This window comes from Bactrocera neohumeralis, unplaced genomic scaffold (assembly GCF_024586455.1).
Source record: "Bactrocera neohumeralis isolate Rockhampton unplaced genomic scaffold, APGP_CSIRO_Bneo_wtdbg2-racon-allhic-juicebox.fasta_v2 cluster10, whole genome shotgun sequence".
Lineage (NCBI taxonomy): Eukaryota > Metazoa > Arthropoda > Insecta > Diptera > Tephritidae > Bactrocera > Bactrocera neohumeralis.
In genome coordinates, this window is record NW_026089623.1 from 24759650 (window position 1) to 24779965 (window position 20316).

Sequence of the window (20316 nt, forward strand, 5' to 3'; positions counted from 1 at the left end):
ACTTAGTACTTTTCCAGAGTGAGTAATCATCTTTTTTGTCAGCGGATAGTTGAGATAAATATTTATTAATTGACTCATTCTTAATATGAGCAATTTCTCGTTTTAATTCTGCTGTTGCCTTATTAAGGTTGGTTTTGTCGATTGGTGAGCGGGTTTGTTGCCATTTCCGTCGTAACTTTCTTTTCTTAATTAGAAGGATTTTTATCTCTTTAGGGTAATTTGAACCTACACTTTTCCGCTTTAACTCCGGAGTATTATCCCAAGCTGCTTGTTGAATTTCTTTCGTATATGTGTTAACTTCTAACTCTAGTTTTTCAATTGTTGTGATTTTCGGACACTTTATTTTAGTCTGAAGTATTTGTTTGAACGAAGTCCAGTCCGTATTTTTGTTGTATAGCTTCAGACTAAGATCTCTTTTAATGACTGTTTCACTTACTGTTAAATATAATGGGGAGTGATCAGAGCTTAGATCTAATCCACCTTCTATTTCTATGAAATTTCGAGATATCTTTCTGGTTATAAAGAAATCTATTACATCAGGTATTTTGTTGGTGTCCGTTGGCCAATAAGTTGGTGTTCCGGTCGATACAAACTCACACCCCGTTTCTTGAGCTGCCTGGAATAAGTCTCGCCCTTTAGCTGTCGTTAGGCGCGATCCCCAGTAAACATGCCTAGCGTTAAAGTCGCCTCCCATAATAAATTTGTGTTTGTGCATATTGAGAAGTTCTTTATATTCTTCAACGAGGATTTTGTATCTCGGTGGACAATACATTGCAGTAATTGACAAGGGTTGGTTCATTGCTTTTAATGTAATAGTTGTGGTTTGAATATTGTGCGTACTGATTTTTCTATCCTCATAATGTATAATGCTGTTTTTAACAATAACAGCAGTGCCTCCCCTCGCACAATTACTAGGGTGGATTGTATGATAGATATCTTAATTTTTGAAATAATGTTTTTAATCACCGCACACTTGCTAACCGAGGTCTTTACATTTTAATTTGCAAAGGACCAATTTCAAGTCCTTATAGCTTTCGTTGAGATATGACCGATAGGAAGCGTAGAAAACGCTATTGGGAAGAAGAACTGCTTTAAGGTTACTGTTACAATAAACTAACTTATCCTCATGGAGAAAGTAGAAAGAGAATTGCTTCTCACAATATCTATATAAAAGAATCCCAATAAAAGAAAGTATCTGCTTTTGAGCCTTGATCGGAGCATCTCAGTTGCTTTTTTGAGAAGATTGATGTCTCCGATCAAATCATTTAGCCACCCATGGGAAAACAATTCCAGACCGCTGTCATTGTCAAATTTAAAACTTGACTTTTCCTCGGGTTCAGGTACATCACTATCTTCGTCAGAACTTGGAATATCTGCCAAGGTAGCAGAGACATTGGGCACTGATATGTCGGTCCTAAGAGGAATGGTACGAATAACTATTTGCAGATTGGGATATGAAAGTGACTGCTTACGTTCTGATTTACCGCAATTTTTGTACCGCGCCACTTTCTACACTACGTTCAGATTACAACAAGTTTATGTTTGTTACTTACCTCACAAAAACCACCAACCTCACTATTGTGAGGTTTTTGTTGTTTGTGAGGTTTTCAGAATGCTGGGATGATTTCAAAAGCTCAAATGCTTGCAATTTCCTCACAAATTTGTGATGTCTGAAAGTAAATTTCATAATGCAATCGGTTGTGTTTGTTTTATTAATTTTAATATTTTTAAAGAAATTTGCAATTATTTTATTCAAATAGAATGGATGGACTATTCTTCCAAAGGCGTTATCTGTTATAAATATAAGTGCTTGTCTATTAAAATAAAAATATAATTTACGGACTTTGTACATTTTACTTCCTTCTAAGTATGAGTAAAAAGACATATACATATTTATGTTTAAATAGTTCGGACATATATTATTTGTAAATATGTATGTTTGCACTTAATATATGTGCGAATAAAAAATTGTTTATATTTATATAATATGCTATAATGCTGCAGCTGCCCCGAGTTGTCCTTTCACATTTTGAAATCCTAAAAAACATAAATTATAATAATGGGTTGTCAAAAAAGTCTTGCGGTATTTTTGCTAGTTGGCGCTGAAAGCGCGTAGTTCTAGTTTTATTCGTCGCATCGGGTTATGCTATACCTTTTTGGAAAGCTCATTTTACGCGCTAACACGTGTTTGATTGATTGTCGTTTCTTTTAAGTCGTTCGTGAGTTATAGCGTCGCAAACATGGAGCAAAATAAAGAGAACATACGACATATTTTACAGTACTACTACGATAAAGGCAAAAATGCATCTCAAGCCGCCAATAAAATTTGCACAGTTTATGGATGGTTTCAACGTTTTCGTTCTGGTGGAGAGGTGGTCGAAGTTGCGCCACGCTCCGGAAGGCCTGTCGTCGAAAATTACGATAAAATCGCTGAATTGGTCGAAAGAGACCGGCATAGTAGCAGCCGTAGCATCGGTCAAGAGCTGGGCATGAGTCATTAAAAACTCATTTCAATTTCAATAAAAATACCGCAAGACTTTTTTGACAAACCATTATATGCACCAAATTTAATAGGATTGCAAAACTACTCACATTTCTTTATTTTGCCTTGTTTGTTTTTGTAAAACAGCTGGTTCACAACAAAGTGCTTTTCACCTCATGTGGTGAGTTTTTTTGTGCTTTTTTCTAGTGAGGTTTGAGCAAGAATAACCTCACTTGAAACATGAAGACTATTATTTAAATAAATGAGTCTTTATACAGTTTAATATCATGGATGTGGGCCAAGTTTTGAGAGTCTTTCGATAACTTCTTCAGCTGTGACTTCAATGCCATGATGCGTATGCAGCAACGCAAGACCTAAGACAAGTTTATATGGTGGCAAAGGGTCGTAAAATAGCGTCCAGAGCTCGCATTCTTCATACGAAGTTACAGAATATGCGAAGAAAAATATGGATTATGGGGTAAAGGTCTACATCAGAGTTCTTCAACGTTTCCAATGCAGTAGGCGGTAAATTCTTGTCTTTTGACTTTTGCACTGCCACTGATCAAGTTCACCTTTGAGCTTCAATCGTCATTGTCTATATCCAAAAAGCCTTTGAATCTATCTATCAAGCAGTCAATACGATTTTAATATTTTGGTTTCTAAAGTAAATACTTTTTTTGGAAACAGCAAACTCAGTTGAAATCCATCTAATACTTCTCTAGGAAAGCTCGTCTTCCAATCTTTGCCAACGGTATCCAATAGAGGTGTGCATACTGAGACCCTGTAGTATTCATCGCAAGTTCACATGCAGAAATTTTGCAGATTCTTGGTTTTTCTTCGTCAACTTTCAGTTCTGCCGCCATTTTTTTCGTGTCTAAATAAATGGATCGAAAATGTTCCTCAGCTTTTTGTCTTCGATTTCGGAACGTTACAAGCATCATATTTGATGCCTTTGCAAGATCGATCGAACCTTTGTGAAGAATCACACTGAGCGAATGAGTTAGAGATAGAATATCACATAGTTAAAAAATCCCAATTATAAATTCAAAATAGCACACTGTTGCGATAAGTATCGTTGCTTTTCTTGTTAATTTATATTTTTTCAGAGTAGTATAATTATTAAAAAACCATTTAGCCTTTGGGCGGGTATGACATGTCCCCCATTTTCCCCTCTGAAACGAGTTTGTAGATGCGCGGAATCAGACCACTACCACTACCACGTCCACAAAATCCCATTAATCAATGACCTACAAAATGGCATAATTAAACTTGTTATTTGGCAGAGAGGATTGCAGTAGCAAGGAGAACCAAAGCCAAAACTTAGAAAAAAATGCATGTCCCTGCCATCTAATAGGTTTTAATTACGTATCTCGTAAACCGCTAAAGCTAAAATAACCACCTTCGTTTAGGACAATTCCTATAAGAACCCCTACTGAAAGCATGAAAAGGGATGAAATCGGATGATAACACCGCCCACTCCTTATATAACGGGTTTGTTAAAAAGAAATACTAAAAGGGCGGTAAATCAATAACCAAATACATCAGACATTAAATTTTACACTCAGGGTGATACAAGTAGCAAAATTACGATAAGCGTGGCACTGTCTACATTTAGGTTAAATAACATATCATAGGAGCAAAATCAGGATAAATACTTGCTGTTGACAAAAACGCCGTGAATTCATCCGTTCATTTGGAATTTCATTAGCGTTTCTTATACATATATTGACAGATAGATGCAATATAAAGTAAACCAAAAGTTGGTAAATTTTTATGTTGGATATATGGGAGATAAGAGAATGCCGGCCCGATTTTACCCATTTTTGGAACAAGTCATGTCCGATTTTGACAATTTTCGATCGTAACATTAAATACCACTATGTGTGAAAAGTTGCTACGTGGATTTTTTGGCAAAAACAGAAAGGACAGTTTCGCAGATGGACGTAATCGGATAACTGCCACGCCCACAAAACGCCATTTAAGAAAGCATATAACTACCATAATTATGCACTTAATTAAGATATAGAGCTGTAATTTAGCACAGGGGATTGCATTAGCAAGGAGCACTTGCGAGCTAAAAGTCCTCAAAAGGCCATAATGTAAATGTTTCTTAAACCATTCAAGATAATACAACAAAATTCGCTCAGAACAAATTCTATAAGCTACTTACACTGAAAAAATTGAATAAATTGGATGACACACAAGCTGGCATCGACAACATTTTCTTTGTTCGTAGATGGGCGTAAAAAATGCTATTGATCAAATGTGTATATGGCGACATAGCTAAGCCGTAAATTAAGATACAAATTTGGTACAACGAATTAAATTAAGGAAGGGCACCTTTGGTTTTAAAATCTTTGAAATGAGGGTGTGGCATCGTCCCGAATAAGTTCAATTTATATACCTCCCAAATCAATAAAGCTCTATGTAAAGCTGTTTTTTCTGCGATCTAACCTTGCTTTGGTCGGTGAGTTTTAGGTTAAGTTTTTTATTATAGGAGCAACTCCTAGCAGCAGCGGTGGTCCTCATCCTCCTGACTCGTGCTGGCATTGAGTCTGGCCTGGAGGAATTTTTCTGCGTTTGCGCTAGAAGACTCTATCCAAACTTCACTTCGACTAGGTGTAATACATGAAATGGATGCAGCCATTTAAGGCCCACCGGGAGTGGACCATAAGATACGTGGACCCCCACTGCCAACGCTCTATTGCGATATTAGCCTCTAATTTTGCACTACGCTGCCACTCTACTCGAGTGCCAAAAAAGGACCCCTTTGGTCCATAAGAGCTCAAGCAGGCTGCATGACTACAATTCTGAATAGGCAACCCCCCAACCTTCATCCCGCTCGTGTGTCAAACCGCCATTCGTCGGAACGTCTCATCAGGCAAGTGCAATTCTTGTACTGGCTGGTGTCACTCCCCGACGTGTTTCGGCTTGCACATCATACGTGAGTGGGGGGCGTCGTACATTGCCATGTGCTCCGGAGGTCTGCTCCGCAACACCTTACAATGGCGTTGCCACCTTGCCACTAAAGCGGATGTTATATTACCGTTGCAATAACAATAATAAGTAAATGCGTCAGAAACATTAAATTTTACGTTCAAGATGGAACTAGAGGTCTTTATAGGAGCCGCCATGAAAACTTGCAAATTTGCATGGCACCGCCCATTTTTAGCTGAAATCGTATATCACGGGACCTGGTCGACCAACCAAATTCGGTACATAACATTATTCTACCATTCCTATTTTACAGATCAAAATCGGGAATCGGTTTACAACCACGCCTTTTTAAAAATCCATTTGTTTATTTCACATTCCAGTATCCAAATAAAAAATCAATTTATATAATGGGAACAAACTTTGCACGAATAGACCAAACAATTTCCAAATCGAACCAAAACTTCTCAAGTCCCTATGTATCCCATGATACATGTACACAGTTAATAGTTAACTTTTTACCGAAAATGTCGGCCTATGTGTGAGATGGAACTCGGAAAGAATCCTTTCCTAATAATATTAAGTCTAAATGTCAAAACCTACATAAAGAATTTCTAACTTCCTATGAACTTTATGCCACGTAAAACTTTCGAAAATCAGTTTCCTTTACTCAATATAGTTTGGTGATGATAAGTGCATTAAGGCAAACCAAGGGTGCATTTTATTAATATATAGCATGTAAAAGGAGTAGGGGTATTCTTTTGATCTTGCGAAACACTTGCACTTGGTGCAACGGCACAACAACAAACGCACGCAGAAAATTATTTGCAATGGCTGTAAAATATGTCAGACCAAAACCCACGTTTATTTTCATGCAATGACACGTAAAAATATAATTGCAACCCTGTTTCAGCTGTCATTTTACAAAAAGACATATTGCGCCGTTAAATTGTTGAGGAAGGTAAGTTTTAAATAGATATTAAATTTCTACTTAAATTATAAAAATTTGTTAAACGTTTTTTGTTAAGAATGAATAAAGAATGTGCTCTCTTGGCCTTGCATTTTGTGTCATCGTGCAATCTTGCAAGAGTAAGAGAGTCCTCCTAATATGATATTTTTTTTTTTTGTTTAAACTTTAACAATGTTTGATATCACTACAACTAGTTTCAAAAACTAACGAGCAGTTTGATTTGAATAACTTAAAAACAAATTACATAGAAATTAATAGTAATATTCATACATATACGGTATATAGTATAATTAATTTCTTTATATTTTAGCTTCCAACTAAGCTATGTGGTTTTTTGCGACATAATCGATTAGAGAAGCATGTGTTAAAAGAAGATTTCTCGCCTCCTCGTTCACATGTGCATTAAGCCTTTTGTAGTGGGCATCTGCCTGACTCCTTATTTCTTCGGCGACTGTATTCATCCTTAGGTCTCGATGAATATCAGCATTTCTGCAGTACCAAGGAGCACTTACAATGCCTCTTAGCACCTTGTTTTGAAAACCTTGTATAATATTAATACTGCCATCATTGGCACATCCCCACAGTTCCGCACCATATGACCATATCGGCTTGATTATTTGTTTATAAAGAAGTAATTTGTTGTGTATGGACAGGTTTGACCTTCGCCCAATTAGCCATTTCATTTTCGACAATTTGAGATTAAGTTCAATCCTTTTTATTTTGATATGCTCCTTCCAACGTAATCTAGCATCGAGCGTGATGCCAAGATATTTAGCTGTATTTGCGTATGGTATGCAGACATCTAGAATACTTATAGGTTGATAAGTGATTCTTTTGTTTGTAAAATTTACATGAACCGATTTCCCACCGTTTAGTTTTATTCTCCATTTTTTGGTCCAGCTTACTACAGAGTAGATTGCATGTTGCAGGTTTATCGCAGCTTTTTCTGCTGTTTTTTCGACGCATAGTATTGCGGTGTCATGAGCAAAAGTGGCAGTCATACTGTTTGGTGCTAACGGTAAGTCTCTTGTATACAAAATATATAAAAGTGGACCTAAGATACTTCCCTGAGGAACTCCTGCTTCAATTTCTTTTAGTTTAGAGAATTCATTTCCTTGTTTTACACGGAAAAATCTCATGGTGATGTACGATTCTAAAAGAGCACAATACTCAACCGGAAGACATGATTTTAGTTTTTGCATAAGGCCTTCGTGCCATACCTTGTTAAACGCTTGTGCAACGTCAAGGAATACAGCTGAGCATACGTTTCCCTCCTCCAGGGATTTTTCTATTTCTGATGCTATTCTGTGAATTTGTTCTATTGTTGAATGCTTATTTCTAAAACCGAACTGATGCGATGGGATTAACTGCTTTTCGTCGATTATAGATTTTAATCTTAGATAAATTAATTTTTCAAAAAGTTTTGAGATTTGTGGAAGTAGCGAAATTGGTCTATATGACGAGACTACGTGAGGATCCTTTCCTGGCTTAGGAACCATAACAACTTCGGCAACTTTCTAAAGGCTTGGAAAATGCATATGTCAGACGGATTGCTGTATTGAAAAGATAGGCGAGCTTCCGTAAACATATGTATGGTAACTGCCTTAACACTTCAGCTGTAATTAAATCGAAGCCAGCTGCTTTCTTAACTTTGAGCTTTTTAATTTCACATTTAAGTTCACAAATGGTGATTGCTGGGATTGTTGCATGATCCTGTTTAATGCTACTGAGGAACGCGATTTCACTATCCTCGTTTGGACGAAAGGTTTCAGCTAGGTGTTTTGCAAATGCATTAGCTTTATCACAATAACTTCTAGCCCATGTATTGGAAGCAACTTTTAGTGGTGCAACGTGATTTGTTGGACGTTTCAGATACTTAGTACTTTTCCAGAGTGAGTAATCATCTTTTTTGTCAGCGGATAGTTGAGATAAATATTTATTAATTGACTCATTCTTAATATGAGCAATTTCTCGTTTTAATTCTGCTGTTGCCTTATTAAGGTTGGTTTTGTCGATTGGTGAGCGGGTTTGTTGCCATTTCCGTCGTAACTTTCTTTTCTTAATTAGAAGGATTTTTATCTCTTTAGGGTAATTTGAACCTACACTTTTCCGCTTTAACTCCGGAGTATTATCCCAAGCTGCTTGTTGAATTTCTTTCGTATATGTGTTAACTTCTAACTCTAGTTTTTCAATTGTTGTGATTTTCGGACACTTTATTTTAGTCTGAAGTATTTGTTTGAACGAAGTCCAGTCCGTATTTTTGTTGTATAGCTTCAGACTAAGATCTCTTTTAATGACTGTTTCACTTACTGTTAAATATAATGGGGAGTGATCAGAGCTTAGATCTAATCCACCTTCTATTTCTATGAAATTTCGAGATATCTTTCTGGTTATAAAGAAATCTATTACATCAGGTATTTTGTTGGTGTCCGTTGGCCAATAAGTTGGTGTTCCGGTCGATACAAACTCACACCCCGTTTCTTGAGCTGCCTGGAATAAGTCTCGCCCTTTAGCTGTCGTTAGGCGCGATCCCCAGTAAACATGCCTAGCGTTAAAGTCGCCTCCCATAATAAATTTGTGTTTGTGCATATTGAGAAGTTCTTTATATTCTTCAACGAGGATTTTGTATCTCGGTGGACAATACATTGCAGTAATTGACAAGGGTTGGTTCATTGCTTTTAATGTAATAGTTGTGGTTTGAATATTGTGCGTACTGATTTTTCTATCCTCATAATGTATAATGCTGTTTTTAACAATAACAGCAGTGCCTCCCCTCGCACAATTACTAGGGTGGATTGTATGATAGATATCGTAATTTTTGAAATAATGTTTTTAATCACCGCACACTTGCTAACCGAGGTCTTTACATTTTAATTTGCAAAGGACCAATTTCAAGTCCTTATAGCTTTCGTTGAGATATGACCGATAGGAAGCGTAGAAAACGCTATTGGGAAGAAGAACTGCTTTAAGGTTACTGTTACAATAAACTAACTTATCCTCATGGAGAAAGTAGAAAGAGAATTGCTTCTCACAATATCTATATAAAAGAATCCCAATAAAAGAAAGTATCTGCTTTTGAGCCTTGATCGGAGCATCTCAGTTGCTTTTTTGAGAAGATTGATGTCTCCGATCAAATCATTTAGCCACCCATGGGAAAACAATTCCAGACCGCTGTCATTGTCAAATTTAAAACTTGACTTTTCCTCGGGTTCAGGTACATCACTATCTTCGTCAGAACTTGGAATATCTGCCAAGGTAGCAGAGACATTGGGCACTGATATGTCGGTCCTAAGAGGAATGGTACGAATAACTATTTGCAGATTGGGATATGAAAGTGACTGCTTACGTTCTGATTTACCGCAATTTTTGTACCGCGCCACTTTCTACACTACGTTCAGATTACAACAAGTTTATGTTTGTTACTTACCTCACAAAAACCACCAACCTCACTATTGTGAGGTTTTTGTTGTTTGTGAGGTTTTCGGAATGCTGGGATGATTTCAAAAGCTCAAATGCTTGCAATTTCCTCACAAATTTGTGATGTCTGAAAGTAAATTTCATAATGCAATCGGTTGTGTTTGTTTTATTAATTTTAATATTTTTAAAGAAATTTGCAATTATTTTATTCAAATAGAATGGATGGACTATTCTTCCAAAGGCGTTATCTGTTATAAATATAAGTGCTTGTCTATTAAAATAAAAATATAATTTACGGACTTTGTACATTTTACTTCCTTCTAAGTATGAGTAAAAAGACATATACATATTTATGTTTAAATAGTTCGGACATATATTATTTGTAAATATGTATGTTTGCACTTAATATATGTGCGAATAAAAAATTGTTTATATTTATATAATATGCTATAATGCTGCAGCTGCCCCCGAGTTGTCCTTTCACATTTTGAAATCCTAAAAAACATAAATTATAATAATGGGTTGTCAAAAAAGTCTTGCGGTATTTTTGCTAGTTCCTAGCTGAAAGCGCGTAGTTTTAGTTTTATTCGTCGCATCAGGTTATGCTATACCTTTTTAGAAAGCTCATTTTACGCGCTAACACGTGTTTGATTGATTGTCGTTTCTTTTAAGTCGTTCGTGAGTTATAGCGTCGCAAACACGGAGCAAAATAAAGAGAACATACGACATATTTTACAGTACTACTACGATAAAGGCAAAAATGCATCTCAAGCCGCCAATAAAAATTGCACAGTTTATGGATGGTTTCAACGTTTTCGTTCTGGTGGAGAGGTGGTCGAAGTTGCGCCACGCTCCGGAAGGCCTGTCGTCGAAAATTACGATAAAATCGCTGAATTGGTCGAAAGAGACCGGCATAGTAGCAGCCGTAGCATCGGTCAAGAGCTGGGCATGAGTCATTAAAAACTCATTTCAATTTCAATAAAAATACCGCAAGACTTTTTTGACAAACCATTATATGCACCAAATTTAATAGGATTGCAAAACTACTCACATTTCTTTATTTTGCCTTGTTTGTTTTTGTAAAACAGCTGGTTCACAACAAAGTGCTTTTCACCTCATGTGGTGAGTTTTTTTGTGCTTTTTTCTAGTGAGGTTTGAGCAAGAATAACCTCACTTGAAACATGAAGACTATTATTTAAATAAATGAGTCTTTATACAGTTTAATATCATGGATGTGGGCCAAGTTTTGAGAGTCTTTCGATAACTTCTTCAGCTGTGACTTCAATGCCATGATGCGTATGCAGCAACGCAAGACCTAAGACAAGTTTATATGGTGGCAAAGGGTCGTAAAATAGCGTCCAGAGCTCGCATTCTTCATACGAAGTTACAGAATATGCGAAGAAAAATATGGATTATGGGGTAAAGGTCTACATCAGAGTTCTTCAACGTTTCCAATGCAGTAGGCGGTAAATTCTTGTCTTTTGACTTTTGCACTGCCACTGATCAAGTTCACCTTTGAGCTTCAATCGTCATTGTCTATATCCAAAAAGCCTTTGAATCTATCTATCAAGCAGTCAATACGATTTTAATATTTTGGTTTCTAAAGTAAATACTTTTTTTGGAAACAGCAAACTCAGTTGAAATCCATCTAATACTTCTCTAGGAAAGCTCGTCTTCCAATCTTTGCCAACGGTATCCAATAGAGGTGTGCATACTGAGACCCTGTAGTATTCATCGCAAGTTCACATGCAGAAATTTTGCAGATTCTTGGTTTTTCTTCGTCAACTTTCAGTTCTGCCGCCATTTTTTTCGTGTCTAAATAAATGGATCGAAAATGTTCCTCAGCTTTTTGTCTTCGATTTCGGAACGTTACAAGCATCATATTTGATGCCTTTGCAAGATCGATCGAACCTTTGTGAAGAATCACACTGAGCGAATGAGTTAGAGATAGAATATCACATAGTTAAAAAATCCCAATTATAAATTCAAAATAGCACACTGTTGCGATAAGTATCGTTGCTTTTCTTGTTAATTTATATTTTTTCAGAGTAGTATAATTATTAAAAAACCATTTAGCCTTTGGGCGGGTATGACATGTCCCCCATTTTCCCCTCTGAAACGAGTTTGTAGATGCGCGGAATCAGACCACTACCACTACCACGTCCACAAAATCCCATTAATCAATGACCTACAAAATGGCATAATTAAACTTGTTATTTGGCAGAGAGGATTGCAGTAGCAAGGAGAACCAAAGCCAAAACTTAAACCGCTAAAGCTAAAATAACCACCTTCGTTTAGGACAATTCCTATAAGAACCCCTACTGAAAGCATGAAAAGGGATGAAATCGGATGATAACACCGCCCACTCCTTATATAACGGGTTTGTTAAAAAGAAATACTAAAAGGGCGGTAAATCAATAACCAAATACATCAGACATTAAATTTTACACTCAGGGTGATACAAGTAGCAAAATTACGATAAGCGTGGCACTGTCTACATTTAGGTTAAATAACATATCATAGGAGCAAAATCAGGATAAATACTTGCTGTTGACAAAAACGCCGTGAATTCATCCGTTCATTTGGAATTTCATTAGCGTTTCTTATACATATATTGACAGATAGATGCAATATAAAGTAAACCAAAAGTTGGTAAATTTTTATGTTGGATATATGGGAGATAAGAGAATGCCGGCCCGATTTTACCCATTTTTGGAACAAGTCATGTCCGATTTTGACAATTTTCGATCGTAACATTAAATACCACTATGTGTGAAAAGTTGCTACGTGGATTTTTTGGCAAAAACAGAAAGGACAGTTTCGCAGATGGACGTAATCGGATAACTGCCACGCCCACAAAACGCCATTTAAGAAAGCATATAACTACCATAATTATGCACTTAATTAAGATATAGAGCTGTAATTTAGCACAGGGGATTGCATTAGCAAGGAGCACTTGCGAGCTAAAAGTCCTCAAAAGGCCATAATGTAAATGTTTCTTAAACCATTCAAGATAATACAACAAAATTCGCTCAGAACAAATTCTATAAGCTACTTACACTGAAAAAATTGAATAAATTGGATGACACACAAGCTGGCATCGACAACATTTTCTTTGTTCGTAGATGGGCGTAAAAAATGCTATTGATCAAATGTGTATATGGCGACATAGCTAAGCCGTAAATTAAGATACAAATTTGGTACAACGAATTAAATTAAGGAAGGGCACCTTTGGTTTTAAAATCTTTGAAATGAGGGTGTGGCATCGTCCCGAATAAGTTCAATTTATATACCTCCCAAATCAATAAAGCTCTATGTAAAGCTGTTTTTTCTGCGATCTAACCTTGCTTTGGTCGGTGAGTTTTAGGTTAAGTTTTTTATTATAGGAGCAACTCCTAGCAGCAGCGGTGGTCCTCATCCTCCTGACTCGTGCTGGCATTGAGTCTGGCCTGGAGGAATTTTTCTGCGTTTGCGCTAGAAGACTCTATCCAAACTTCACTTCGACTAGGTGTAATACATGAAATGGATGCAGCCATTTAAGGCCCACCGGGAGTGGACCATAAGATACGTGGACCCCCACTGCCAACGCTCTATTGCGATATTAGCCTCTAATTTTGCACTACGCTGCCACTCTACTCGAGTGCCAAAAAAGGACCCCTTTGGTCCATAAGAGCTCAAGCAGGCTGCATGACTACAATTCTGAATAGGCAACCCCCCAACCTTCATCCCGCTCGTGTGTCAAACCGCCATTCGTCGGAACGTCTCATCAGGCAAGTGCAATTCTTGTACTGGCTGGTGTCACTCCCCGACGTGTTTCGGCTTGCACATCATACGTGAGTGGGGGGCGTCGTACATTGCCATGTGCTCCGGAGGTCTGCTCCGCAACACCTTACAATGGCGTTGCCACCTTGCCACTAAAGCGGATGTTATATTACCGTTGCAATAACAATAATAAGTAAATGCGTCAGAAACATTAAATTTTACGTTCAAGATGGAACTAGAGGTCTTTATAGGAGCCGCCATGAAAACTTGCAAATTTGCATGGCACCGCCCATTTTTAGCTGAAATCGTATATCACGGGACCTGGTCGACCAACCAAATTCGGTACATAACATTATTCTACCATTCCTATTTTACAGATCAAAATCGGGAATCGGTTTACAACCACGCCTTTTTAAAAATCCATTTGTTTATTTCACATTCCAGTATCCAAATAAAAAATCAATTTATATAATGGGAACAAACTTTGCACGAATAGACCAAACAATTTCCAAATCGAACCAAAACTTCTCAAGTCCCTATGTATCCCATGATACATGTACACAGTTAATAGTTAACTTTTTACCGAAAATGTCGGCCTATGTGTGAGATGGAACTCGGAAAGAATCCTTTCCTAATAATATTAAGTCTAAATGTCAAAACCTACATAAAGAATTTCTAACTTCCTATGAACTTTATGCCACGTAAAACTTTCGAAAATCCAGTTTCCTTTACTCAATATAGTTTGGTGATGATAAGTGCATTAAGGCAAACCAAGGGTGCATTTTATTAATATATAGCATGTAAAAGGAGTAGGGGTATTCTTTTGATCTTGCGAAACACTTGCACTTGGTGCAACGGCACAACAACAAACGCACGCAGAAAATTATTTGCAATGGCTGTAAAATATGTCAGACCAAAACCCACGTTTATTTTCATGCAATGACACGTAAAAATATAATTGCAACCCTGTTTCAGCTGTCATTTTACAAAAAGACATATTGCGCCGTTAAATTGTTGAGGAAGGTAAGTTTTAAATAGATATTAAATTTCTACTTAAATTATAAAAATTTGTTAAACGTTTTTTGTTAAGAATGAATAAAGAATGTGCTCTCTTGGCCTTGCATTTTGTGTCATCGTGCAATCTTGCAAGAGTAAGAGAGTTCTCCTAATGTGATATTTTTTTTTTTTTGTTTAAACTTTAACAATGTTTGATATCACTACAACTAGTTTCAAAAACTAACGAGCAGTTTGATTTGAATAACTTAAAAACAAATTACATAGAAATTAATAGTAATATTCATACATATACGGTATATAGTATAATTAATTTCTTTATATTTTAGCTTCCAACTAAGCTATGTGGTTTTTTGCGACATAATCGATTAGAGAAGCATGTGTTAAAAGAAGATTTCTCGCCTCCTCGTTCACATGTGCATTAAGCCTTTTGTAGTGGGCATCTGCCTGACTCCTTATTTCTTCGGCGACTGTATTCATCCTTAGGTCTCGATGAATATCAGCATTTCTGCAGTACCAAGGAGCACTTACAATGCCTCTTAGCACCTTGTTTTGAAAACCTTGTATAATATTAATACTGCCATCATTGGCACATCGCCACAGTTCCGCACCATATGACCATATCGGCTTGATTATTTGTTTATAAAGAAGTAATTTGTTGTGTATGGACAGGTTTGACCTTCGCCCAATTAGCCATTTCATTTTCGACAATTTGAGATTAAGTTCAATCCTTTTTATTTTGATATGCTCCTTCCAACGTAATCTAGCATCGAGCGTGATGCCAAGATATTTAGCTGTATTTGCGTATGGTATGGAGACATCTAGAATACTTATAGGTTGATAAGTGATTCTTTTGTTTGTAAAATTTACATGAACCGATTTCCCACCGTTTAGTTTTATTCTCCATTTTTTGGTCCAGCTTACTACAGAGTAGATTGCATGTTGCAGGTTTATCGCAGCTTTTTCTGCTGTTTTTTCGACGCATAGTATTGCGGTGTCATGAGCAAAAGTGGCAGTCATACTGTTTGGTGCTAACGGTAAGTCTCTTGTATACAAAATATATAAAAGTGGACCTAAGATACTTCCCTGAGGAACTCCTGCTTCAATTTCTTTTAGTTTAGAGAATTCATTTCCTTGTTTTACACGGAAAAATCTCATGGTGATGTACGATTCTAAAAGAGCACAATACTCAACCGGAAGACATGATTTTAGTTTTTGCATAAGGCCTTCGTGCCATACCTTGTTAAACGCTTGTGCAACGTCAAGGAATACAGCTGAGCATACGTTTCCCTCCTCCAGGGATTTTTCTATTTCTGATGCTATTCTGTGAATTTGTTCTATTGTTGAATGCTTATTTCTAAAACCGAACTGATGCGATGGGATTAACTGCTTTTCGTCGATTATAGATTTTAATCTTAGATAAATTAATTTTTCAAAAAGTTTTGAGATTTGTGGAAGTAGCGAAATTGGTCTATATGACGAGACTACGTGAGGATCCTTTCCTGGCTTAGGAACCATAACAACTTCGGCAACTTTCTAAAGGCTTGGAAAATGCATATGTCAGACGGATTGCTGTATTGAAAAGATAGGCGAGCTTCCGTAAACATATGTATGGTAACTGCCTTAACACTTCAGCTGTAATTAAATCGAAGCCAGCTGCTTTCTTAACTTTGAGCTTTTTAATTTCACATTTAAGTTCACAAATGGTGATTGCTGGGATTGTTGCATGATCCTGTTTAATGCTACTGAGGAACGCGATTTCACTATCCTCGTTTGGACGAAAGGTTTCAGCTAGGTGTTTTGCAAATGCATTAGCTTTATCACAATAACTTCTAGCCCATGTATTGGAAGCAACTTTTAGTGGTGCAACGTGATTTGTTGGACGTTTCAGATACTTAGTACTTTTCCAGAGTGAGTAATCATCTTTTTTGTCAGCGGATAGTTGAGATAAATATTTATTAATTGACTCATTCTTAATATGAGCAATTTCTCGTTTTAATTCTGCTGTTGCCTTATTAAGGTTGGTTTTGTCGATTGGTGAGCGGGTTTGTTGCCATTTCCGTCGTAACTTTCTTTTCTTAATTAGAAGGATTTTTATCTCTTTAGGGTAATTTGAACCTACACTTTTCCGCTTTAACTCCGGAGTATTATCCCAAGCTGCTTGTTGAATTTCTTTCGTATATGTGTTAACTTCTAACTCTAGTTTTTCAATTGTTGTGATTTTCGGACACTTTATTTTAGTCTGAAGTATTTGTTTGAACGAAGTCCAGTCCGTATTTTTGTTGTATAGCTTCAGACTAAGATCTCTTTTAATGACTGTTTCACTTACTGTTAAATATAATGGGGAGTGATCAGAGCTTAGATCTAATCCACCTTCTATTTCTATGAAATTTCGAGATATCTTTCTGGTTATAAAGAAATCTATTACATCAGGTATTTTGTTGGTGTCCGTTGGCCAATAAGTTGGTGTTCCGGTCGATACAAACTCACACCCCGTTTCTTGAGCTGCCTGGAATAAGTCTCGCCCTTTAGCTGTCGTTAGGCGCGATCCCCAGTAAACATGCCTAGCGTTAAAGTCGCCTCCCATAATAAATTTGTGTTTGTGCATATTGAGAAGTTCTTTATATTCTTCAACGAGGATTTTGTATCTCGGTGGACAATACATTGCAGTAATTGACAAGGGTTGGTTCATTGCTTTTAATGTAATAGTTGTGGTTTGAATATTGTGCGTACTGATTTTTCTATCCTCATAATGTATAATGCTGTTTTTAACAATAACAGCAGTGCCTCCCCTCGCACAATTACTAGGGTGGATTGTATGATAGATATCGTAATTTTTGAAAGTTATATGGCTGTGTCTCGTAAAATAAGTTTCGGAAATAAGACATACATCTATTTTTTCTTTTTGTAAAATCAGTAGAAGCTCAGCTCTTCTTGGTGCTTTAATAGTCCATTTGCATTCCATGTCATAACTCGGAGAGCACCATTCATGTCTTCCGTTTTGCTTTATTTTTATTTTTTTCGAGGTTATCTAAGCGGCTGCACAGATCGTTATTGAATGTTTCTTGTTTATTTAACATCTCAAGTATTTGAGTTAGTAGGTCTTCGGTCATCTTTGTATTTTTTTCGTTCACCGCGTTTGAGTTGTCTTTCAGTACTTCAGAAAAAGTGAGCTTACTCGTCTCTACACGATTCTGCTTGTTGACAGTACTTTTATTAACAATGGATGGATTAATTGATGTGATATTGGCAAAAATAGATAAAATCGATAGATGATGATTTTAGTATAATTTTACTTTGACTGTAATCCATTCGTGATATCGTTGAACAATGAGTTTGAACCCTTTCACCACATTTTCCAAAATTGCTAGTACCTTAAGGTATTTAGCCGGCTTTGATTCTTGAAAGTAGCAAGAATATAAAATGTTCGGTAACACCCGAATTTAGCGATTGAAATGATAACAGGCCTAACATAGATAAAGAAAAAATTAATTTCTGTATCAAATTTCTATCAAAGCCATTTGCGGATTCAGCACGCACAAAACCATAGAAATTACACCAAAAGGCAAATAAAACTATTTTTTTGCAGTATAATGTATGAGTTTTTGTAAAAGATATAGGTACCGCAAGTTCGGAAAAAAAAACAATTATACCAGGCAGTTTATCTGCCGTGGATATCAAATCGTTAATAGAATAGAGATGAGAAGTACCATCAGAATTATTGTTATGATTGTCGTTGTTGTGTGGTCGCAAAAAGATAGACAGTTCATTACATTGTGCTTTGATTGAGTCTATTGTATTTAATGTGATGTATTTGAGTATCTTAAATCGATTTTAAAACTTATAAATTAATTTGGAATTGCGTGAGCCACTGAGTTCAACACGATCACTTATTATAGTTCTTTCTCTTTCAATTACTGATTCTCTGATATTTACGGAACGTATTTTTATAAAATAGTGTAAAAAATTCAACTGCCAGTTTTCAATAAAAGAGGAAAAAACGTTGCTCAAAGTTTTAATTTATAATCAGTCTGTCCTCATAATCGTATGTTTGTATGCAACTAGCTCGGCATATGTATTAAAACACTTTTATTCCCAGATTTGTATTCTACATCGACATACATATGTATGTACATCCCTATAAGTATGAGTATATAAAATGGATGAATTCAAAATTGCATAAGCATTTTAGCCGCAATTTTTTCAGTGACCGAGGAAGTCTTGCTGTGTTTTTAAATAATTTTGCAGTGCATTTCTAATTTAATGTGAAAGCTTTACGCTATGGGAGCCTAATTGACATAATTAGTAAGTGCATGGGGGAATAACTTCCATCATTGTCCATTGTATAACTACAAAAAGTCTATCTGTACACGCAAGACACATATTTTTTACATATCAGTAAAAATTACGATATCTCAATTAAATTTGAGAGGAAATTGGTATTGTAGATGGGCTGAGTCGGATCACCACACCCTAAAAATGTTATTTAGTAAAAATTTTAAAATTCTGTAGCACTAAGCCACAAAACAATATAGAATTCTGTAATTTCATATCGAGGATAATAGTAGGAATGGACATCTCTGGTTGATAAAATATTGAAAACTGGGCATGGTCCCGCCTATAAAACGTTTTTTGTACAGAACATCCCAAATCACAAAGAATCCAATGTGAATATAACACGGACAACTCAATGATCCCTTGACTTTATACCCTTTCCATTAGCTAATATGTTCTATGTTTTTATGAAATCAACCGGAAGTTGTTCTTAATCATAATTGGATTTACCACTGAATATGTGTTTAAATAAAATTTATCTATCGATAATGATTCTACAAAAAGTGTAAGTTTATATGCCACGTGAATAGAGTTATGGCCTATCAAGTCCCAATTTCCTCACTGTGCACCTTAAAAACTATCAACATGTAGAAAAAAACAACAAACTCACAATTCGGTTTCCAATCCTGTTTTGGCTTAAATTGCAGAATAAACGCTGTTTTTCCATTATAGCCATACTTGTCAATTTCTTTAATTTGATTTAGACATTAATGACCATATGGGCAAATCTGTTACAATACTAATTGAGATATTTTCTGTATAAAGGAAAACTAGTATTTAAAATGTATATCGCAAATTTATAATGTATGTATCAGGCAGACCTTTTAATAATACGGAAAGTTAACTAAAATTCTCAAACAAAGAAGAAAAGCGTTTACTTTTGTAAGGAATAAGAGTAGTCAGACATAGGAACATTGGGACGACGTTGTATAATATTTACCAAGGAGACAAAAAAAATGCTGTAAACCACGCAAGGTAAAATGAAAGGCACTGGCTGCCATAGGGAAACAAAAGAATATTCCTTTAGAAATGTTTTGAAAAAAATTATGATTTGAGGCTGCATCTCTAGCTGAGAAGTCGGATGTTCCGTCGGATCGGATTCCGAAACAAAGCGGTAAAGTAGCGTCATATTTAAAAAACCAAAATGAACGCAGTTTTAAGCCAATGATCTCCACCATAAGACGATTAATATCTGAAAAACACGATAGGTTGAATACACATTTTCCCGGAATTTTATTATAAAACTTGTTTGGCTTGTTTGGTACACCGTAACTCGTAGAATTTTCGGATTCAAATCCGACTTTCAGGAGACGAAAGACTGCCCATCAGAACAAATTATTAACATACATTTTAGTAATTTTCACTCTCAATTATCGATTATGCTGACTACGAAATCAGTTTG

The 20316-nt window shown here is 36.2% G+C and overlaps 1 protein-coding gene across 8 annotated transcripts in view; it reads right to left on the reverse strand.

Annotated features, from left to right (window-relative positions):
• Positions 1-20316, reverse strand: part of LOC126765259 (uncharacterized) — a 255305-nt gene that overhangs the window by 210164 nt on the left and 24825 nt on the right. The window contains exon 2 of one of the 8 annotated variants that reach the window (XM_050482954.1): positions 9814-9930. The exons of 6 other annotated variants lie outside the window; for them this stretch is intronic. The gene's annotated coding sequence lies outside the window, so the exon portion shown is untranslated. Of the gene's footprint in view, positions 1-1553; positions 1597-9813; positions 9931-20316 lie in introns of those variants that run through there. One more of the 8 variants, XM_050482956.1, reaches the window with a different exon arrangement.